Source organism: Aplysia californica, unplaced genomic scaffold (assembly GCF_000002075.1).
Source record: "Aplysia californica isolate F4 #8 unplaced genomic scaffold, AplCal3.0 scaffold00221, whole genome shotgun sequence".
Lineage (NCBI taxonomy): Eukaryota > Metazoa > Mollusca > Gastropoda > Aplysiida > Aplysiidae > Aplysia > Aplysia californica.
The window spans coordinates 203,725-212,066 of NW_004797491.1; the positions used below are offsets into that span (position 1 = coordinate 203,725).

The 8,342-nt window shown below is 41.8% G+C and overlaps 1 long non-coding RNA gene across 1 annotated transcript; it reads left to right on the top strand.

Annotated features, from left to right (window-relative positions):
* The first annotated feature begins 4,032 nt into the window (after positions 1-4,032).
* Positions 4,033-7,998, top strand: LOC101864070. Its single transcript, XR_220523.3, has 4 exons — positions 4,033-4,386; positions 4,718-4,789; positions 5,714-6,030; positions 7,361-7,998. It is a non-coding gene; the product is annotated as an uncharacterized LOC101864070 (long non-coding RNA).
* The last annotated feature ends 344 nt before the right edge of the window (positions 7,999-8,342 follow it).

The window sequence follows — 8,342 nt, forward strand, 5'->3', positions numbered from 1 at the left end:
TATATATATATGTGGGTTTTCAAAAATCATCCATATACTTATGGTTTCCATAAGTGGATGGCTGGCGGGTGCTCTAGTGTGGTTTTCTCCTTTCTTATCAAATAATTAATGGTGTTATATTTATATTCCTCCTACGGTTTTTGTGTTTCTCACTCTCTTGTAACACCTTTATTCCTCGGCATTTATATTACGACCCAATTGAGTTGCAAACGCCGTAAAAATCTTACTAAAACAAACAAAACAGACAAGTAAGTGTGATTTTCAGTCTGGATTAAGAACTATATCTATCGGACTAGGTTTTATTACAACACAGCTCGCTATAACTTCTTGTATAGAGGCTTGTTGCTGAAAACATCATAACCTTCCTGGTCCTGGTCTCAAAATCTGTGCCATGTCCTGTTATCCTTAGCCAGATATATAACAGTTTTATAGCTATCCTTTAGTTATCATGTAGAAATCGGAGAAAAAGAAGAAGAAGAAGAGGAAGAAGTAGCAACTGAAGAAGAAGGGAAAGAAAAAGAAAAAAGAGAAGGAGGAGAAGTGTAGGAGGAATACGACGACGAGAAGCAGGAAGAGTAGGAGAGGGTTGATGAGCGACAGCACAAAGGAGAGGAACAGGGTGGGGAGAAGGACAGGAGGAGGGAGGGGGAGATGAATGAAAGGAGGAGGAAAGATAGGAGGAGGAGGAGGGGGAGTGTGATGGTAGGAGGAATAGGAAAGGGAGGAGGAATGAACGAAGGTGAGGGGAGGAGGAGGAGGAGGAGGAGGAGGAGGATGAGTGAGAGAAGGAGGAGAAGAAGGGGGAGGATGAGAGAAAGTAGGATGTTGGATGGGGGAGCGAGGATAGGAGAGGTGAAAGTATAAAGGGGAGAAGGAAGAATGGAGAAGGAAGAGCGATGATAGAAGGGGGTGGGGTGGTGGGGGCAGGAGGAGCAGGGTGATGAGCGAGGATAGAAGGAGGACGTGGAGGAAAAGGGGAGTAGGAGCATGTTCATTACGCCTTCCATAATTTAGATTGTAATGAAGGTGCTTTACGCCATCATTAACACAATTCTGACCATTTAGGAGGCGGACTTCCTGCTCTGCCTCTCAGTGCCAAGCCAGGCTGAGAATGATAAAACATAACAGGAGAAAAACCGAAATACTCGATAATGATAGAAAAACTCACCACTACAGTATACATCTAACTCGGATCGGGGGCTTTCGAGGTCTATAGGTTTAGGTGTTCACTTCTCATTCAGTACGTCTCGAGTTCGAAACCGGATAGCGACAGAACATTTTCTTCTCTCTAAAATTGTCTTCTTTCATATCATTTCTGCTCTCTAGCCATGTTCTGTCGTCTAGTTTCATCTCCACTTCTGCCCCCCATCCCCTTACCTCCCAAACCCCCTCCTTTGGGCTCCAGACTCTTTTTTTTCAGCCTTTATTCATCTGCTACGTCTTGGCTTCTTCTTACTGCTGTCTTTCAGCCACACCACTAATATTATGACCAAGCATACTCGGATCCGGGTGAAAAAATCTCGGAGGTCCTGTGTGCAAGTTGTGCCCGTTAAAGATTTCTTGGTGGTTCAAAATCGAGAAGAGTAGGCTTCGCCGCAATCCTGGCAAAATGTCCTACCATCTAAAAATGTTGATTGTGTCCCTCGTGCTCATATGAACTAATATATAAAGCAATTGTGAACGTCGTGAAACACTTACAACCCCCCCCCCCAATTTTTTTTAAAACAGTAAAAAAAAATTTTTTTTTTAATTTAAAAAAAACTCCAATCTCTTGTTTGCGACAGTGGACCACCTAACTAGTACAACTCATGCAGCTTTACGTCTTTCGTGTATTCAGCAGAGCGATAAAACGATAAAGCCATACACATTTTTTTTCTCTCTTTATAGATAAGAATGTGGGCTCTCGTAGCCGAGAGGTTAAGGTGTTCGCCTCTCATTCAAAGGTCCGGGGTTTAAACACGAGTAGCGACGGAAAAATTATCTTCCCTAAAATTGTCTCCTTTTACCTCCTTTCCTGCTCTCTAGCAATATTCTGTCGTCTGCTATCATTTCCACTTTCTGCCCCCACCCCCTCACCACCATTGCCCCATCCTCTGGGCTCCTGACTCTTTCTGCAGCCTTTCTACTGTTTCTTCTTGGCTTCTTCTTACTGCTGTCTTTCAGCCACACCCCTGGTCTTCAGGTAGGAAAGATCTACACCTTGCTTTTCTCTGACAAGGGCGAAAAATCTCGGAGGTCCCGTGTGCAAGCTGCACACGTTAAAGATTCCTTGGTGGTCTAAAATCGATTAGAGTAGGCTTCGGCCGCAACCCTGGCAAAATTCAAAATGTCCAACCAACTGAACATGTTTAATGTGTCCTGCGTGCTCATATGACCTTAGGCAGTTGCGAGCACCGTAAAACACAAAAACAAACAAATAAAACAAAAATAGATAAGAACATGCCCCGCGACCCTGAACAATCTACTTCCTGGTTGATATCTTCATGCTTATTTTTCACACAGCACCTTACTGTGTACACATTCAAGACCGTTCCTTCCGAGTGGGCGACAGGTTTGTGTGACTGGTGTACTGTGTGCTATTTTCTGTCTACAGAGGGGAATTCTAAATGTGTAATTTGACTATGATGGATACAGAAACCTTCTAGTTGGTGTAAATCCTGTGATTTTTACTGACGTATGAGATAAGATTAGCAAGAGTAGTTTCATTTTTGATAGATAGATAGATAGGTAGGTAGGTAGATAGGTAGATAGGTAGGTAGGTAGGTAGGTAGGTAGGTGGGTAGGTAGGTAGGTAGGCAGGCAGGCAGGCAGGCAGATAGATAGATAGATAGATAGATAGATAGATAGATAGATAGATAGATAGATAGATAGATACATGGATAGATACATCGATAGATCGAGAGAGTGATAGATAGTAAGTAAGTAGGTAGGTTGTAGATAAATACATAGATAGATCGATAGATGGAAAGATCGATATATATGAGGTAGGTAAGAAGATAGATAGATAGACAGATAGATAGATGGACTGAGAGATTGATAGATAGATTGATCGATAAATCGATAGATAGATAGACAGATAGATAGATGGATTGAGAGATTGATAGATAGATTGATCGATAAATCGATAGAAAGATATAGATAGATCTATAGATAGTAGGTAGGTAGGTAGGCAGATAGGAAGGTAGGTAGGCAGGTATGTAGATAGCCATTGCTTTGTTTTTCCTCCACAATCTATAAACAGTTACAAACTATAAACCATACTCCCTGTTGTTGCCAATGTACAGGCTACGCCCAAGGAGATTATTTTAATCTCAATAGCAGGTCGGGTGGATTAATCGTCCCTTCAGTGCACACGACGAATAGACCCGTCCCTTGTTGCGTCAAATCTGACAAGCAAAAGAAAACTTGGACCGGCGTGTGGTGATATTGAACCCAAAACTCACCGTTCACAAGGCAGTCATTTTCCTCCATAACGGCTTCAAATATGGACTGCCTCAGTTGCTGTGTTGAGTAATTCTTATATTCTACAGACATTGGAAATGTCGATAGTTTTCTAGAACTATCAGTATCAGCTTCTCCAAATCCACACTGCCCATTACCACATTCCTTGCTCATGATGAACACATCCGATTGCTCGACCGCTACCTTGTTGAGACTTTATTTGTGAAAATACAAGGCCAAAATGGAGAGAGCTTGCTGTGGCCCTGGAACTTCTGAAATCAGCCAACCCTTGATGTTGTCTAAACGTGTTAGGTGTCGGCCTTCTTAGATCTAAGGCAGCCTAGATGTCAGCTCGGTAGGTCCAAAACGTTTACCGACCATAGACTCTCCCTCCCCAACCCCCTAGGTTTTGTGCAAGAGTGTCTCTTCTGTAATTATTGATAAAACATGTATTTAGACTATCTTTAGGGGGCTCTCTTGGCCTAGAGGTTAAGGTGTTGGCCTCTCATTTAAAGGTCCCGGGTTCGAAAACGGGTACCGACCGAAAAATTTATTTTTTTCTCTAAAACTGTCTCCTTTCACCTCCGTGTGCAAGTTGGGCTCGTTGAAGATCCCTTGGTGGTCTCAAATCAATAAGAGTACTCTTCGGCGCCAAGGGGAAAAATTCAAAATTTCTAACCAAGTGAACAATTAAAATTTAATGTGTCCCGCACATTCATATAGCCTTATGCAGTTGTGAGCGCCGTAAAACACTTACCAATTACAGATGGATGGGGTTTTTTGTCAACGTGAATACCTAATGAATATTTCAATGAAAAACAACAGACTTGTTATCTACCGGCTCGGTTTTGGTTTTGTTTTCTATTACAGACACAAGAAAATAAAAAATCTAGACATCAGCAATGTCATCTTTCCGAGCTCTTCTGGTTTTTATCTTGCTACAAGGTGAGCATATGAGTTAATGTGTGTGTGTGCGTGTGTGCGTGTGTGTATGTGTGTGCGTGTGTGTGCGTGCGTGTATGTGTGTGTATACATGCGTGTGTATGTTTGTGTGTGTGTGTGTGTGTGTGTGTGTGTGTGTGTGTGTGTGTGTGTGTGTGTGCGTGTGAGTGTGTATGTGTGTATGTAAAGATGGATGGAAGGATAGATGGATGGATGAATACAGATCTGTATCCATGATGTCGATTGGCCCAGAGGTCTAGCATGGGAACGCAAAGAAAAAGAAGAATCCTTGACCACACAACCCTCAAATACAATAAACCCTCTGTCCCGCCAGGTCTGGCCACACCGTCGCGATGTGAAGAACAAATCTGGAGATCATTTTCCAGGTATCGGAGACAGACATCTGGTGAGTACAGACATTTTAAAAACTACTGGTTTAGACCAAAAGGAGCATCTACAGGGTGATTCGGATAGTATGGATATAGTTAGTTTTGTATTGTGATTTGGTCTAAATTCGATTTGATGACCACAAAGAAGTAATAGTGAAATTTCTCGGCAATTCTCCAGTTTGTAGCGGTTTATTCAGATTTGGTGGTTGCGCAAAAAAAAAAAGGTTTGACCTCCTAAAAAACCTGAGGCTGGAATCTTACACTAATTATAAAGAGATCTCAAAGTTCAATCTCATTTTAATACCCGAATACACCAAATCGGAATACACACTTTCAGATCTAGAAAATTGTTGTTCATAGGGAGCTCTAGAGCTCAAAGAAAACGCATAAATAGTAACTTTAACTATTACGAGGAATGTGCAATTTTATTGTGAATCCTATCTGACATGGACGCCCAGCAGCAAAACCCAGCTTTCCAATAATCCCAGGAGTATTAACCAGAACAAGCACATACCACTCTCTTCCATCCCATAATATGGCAGTCAATAAGCTTTTGCCCAAGACACATTTTTTACTATTGATAAGCGTTGATAAGGGATACTAATTGTCCTTGAATGAGTTTGAAATTATGAATATCTTCCCACTAAGACTATACACGTGGATAAAGAAACATGTATCTTATCATATCATTTAACCGGTGTCTGTTGCTCACGCCCACATAACGGGTGGTTAGAGGGCGCAACCAGCAGGCTCTACATTGTACTTCTTTACTTCCCCTCGTTTTTCTGTCTGTCTGTCAGTCTTACTTTTCCCCAGCATTAAATGATCCTTATTTTTTTTTCGATGTGCTTCTGTTTACTCAAACGAACAAAAACACAAACAAATAGACAAATAAACACAAAAAATACACTTACATGTATGGTGTGTGTTTACATCATCAGGTGAGGACTTGGGCCCTACAGAGGTGGGGACGAGCATCTCTCGTACATGTGCGTACAACACTGGTGCATTGGTACTAACTTGGTGTGGGAAGTGCAGCTGGCGACAGTAAAAAGAACAGTAGCAACGTGTGTGACAAATCAAGGACTTTACAGCTGTACTGTGTCCTCGGGGTTTTCTTCCTTGTTCACCGTGACAACAGACCAGACACAGACTACACTCACATGGAACGCTGACACAAGGTTTTTGTCTCTGTCTTGCTCACAGAATGCAGGTCCCACAAGAGCTTTGATAGCCAGTTGGACCCTAGTTACTTATTGTGAGTATTGTGTGATGTGTGTGTGTGTGTGTGTGTGTGTGTGTGTGTGTGTGTGTGTGTGTGTGTGTGTGTGAGTTATGCAAATGTACATGTGAGTAGTAAAGTGTTCGTATACATCACAGATCGCCAATGACACTTTTTGGGGGGGCAAAGTTTGTTTCAAGAAATTTAGTTTTTTTCATTGAACACTTTTTTGCACTGAAGGTTCTCAAACATGGGTTCAATAATGACAGGGTTTCGGGTTGTGGGGTGTTGTTGTTTTTTTTACGGATTTGCTATTTAAAGCGATATTGCTCGAAATGTAAATTTAATATTTTAAAATCTGTAGAAACCACTCACTTGGATTTTTAATTAGCATTTATTAGGGAATTTTGTAGAATACAGCTAACAAGAGTTAACAAAAACATTGATCTGTTAAAACAAATAGATAAAAGTCATTGTGCAAAAGCTGGAGAGACTGTTCGATAGTCGAGGAAACATTTGACAATAATGTTGCTCTACGAATTTTTGACCTCACTATTAAAAATCCTACTTCTCCAATCGGAACTGACTTGACCAACCACGCACATCCGGGACCTTCACTCTCGGTGGGGCCATCATAGCGGTAGCTATGACGTCATGTAAGGAATACGACTCCAATTTATTATGAGAAGGGAGTTCTGAACTAGACTTTTAAGGCCTGTATCCTACGAGGTATTTACACAATCTTTCGTTTTTCTCGATCTTTTGTTGGTGATTGTATCAAAGTAAAGCAAGATCATACGCAGAGTCCGTCTTCCAGTTTTGCCCATAATGTTCACCTTAACCTCTCCTATATCACCTTCACCTTCTCCTATCCTGTTGACTGGATGTCCGTCGGGGCACTTTTGAAGATTTGGCCACCAGCTTCCTTCACTCCCTCTGGTTTTCAGCGTTCCTGAGCGTGTCTCTGATTTCCCGGCCTGTCCGTTCCTTGATGTTGTTCTCCCAACTCTTCTTCGGTCTGCCTCTGCTCCTTTTCCCCTGGACGCTGCCTTGCAGGATCATCTTGACAAGGCCGGTGAACGCGTGATGTGTCCATACCATTGCAGTCTGCGTTTCCTGACTAGAGTGAGAAGGTCAGCATAATATGGTATCCAATATAGGTCTAGATTATTTTGCTGAAGAATACCCTTTAACATCTAACTGTGCATATGTAGTCTCCGGGGATATTGTCGGGTTGAGCTCTCGCCTTTACGGGAGAGTGACAAAGATTTTTTACTGCAAGTGCATAGTTAAATTAATGTCTTCTCTTTCCGATGCTTAAAACGGTCACGTTGTAAATAGAAGTTATATTTCTGTTGTCCAACAGCAAAACCAACAGACCTCACGTGCAGGAGCCCAGAGTTTACAAACAACAACAACAACACCGTGTCTGTGACATGTGTGTCCAGTGACATCTTTCCTGTAGACCCACGATGTGTGATGTACAATGGTGTAAGTGTGTGAGACTTTGAATTTTTATTGAAGTTTCTAAACGGTTGAGACTCAGCTCGTTGTATTGAAAAACCTACTAGAGTGTTTAAAAAACTCAAAGAGTAGAACACAGAGCATTTTAATTTGAAAGGAATTTTGTTTGAGGCCGGAGACAATCCCTGTTTGAGGAAATGAGGATTTAACTACGTAACAAACTTGTTTATGTTATAGAAGTTGTACAACATAGACAAATAAGAGTGGAGAACACACACGCACACACAAAGAGAGAGAGAGAGAGAGAGAGAGAGAGAGAGAGAGAGAGAGAGAGAGAGATGGCTTGTTCGAATACAATTCATTTAATATCTTGATAGCGACTATGGATAATCGTACGAATTGGATAGAATAGATAGAAATTTGGTTTCTCACCTCATTATCTTAGCAACTCAGATAGAATCCTGTCATTCTTTATTTCCCCTTTTTTTAGAAGAGGTTTTACGGCGCTCGCAACTGCATAAGGTCACATGAGCGCCAAGGGGTGGGTGTCAACGGAGAAGTCCTTACAGGGAATCGGACTCCCCCTGCTCACCTCTCTAGCTTCAACAGCACAAAGTCTGCTTCGACTATCAAGGCACCCCGGAAATAATGGGTCACAAGAGTGTGACAAACATACAAAAGAAGTAGAGGAAACTGACAATAGTAAGGATTAGGAAAGAAAAAGCAGCAGTTCCCTGTTGTAGATCAGGCACAGTTATGAGCGTGACATTGATGAATCAGCCCTTTTACAATTCTACTGTGCATAAACGAGAAATTTCCCCCTTTGGAAATTTCCTAAAGATACTTCAGTCAGTGGCACTCTCCCGGGGGGTTCTATCTTTCTA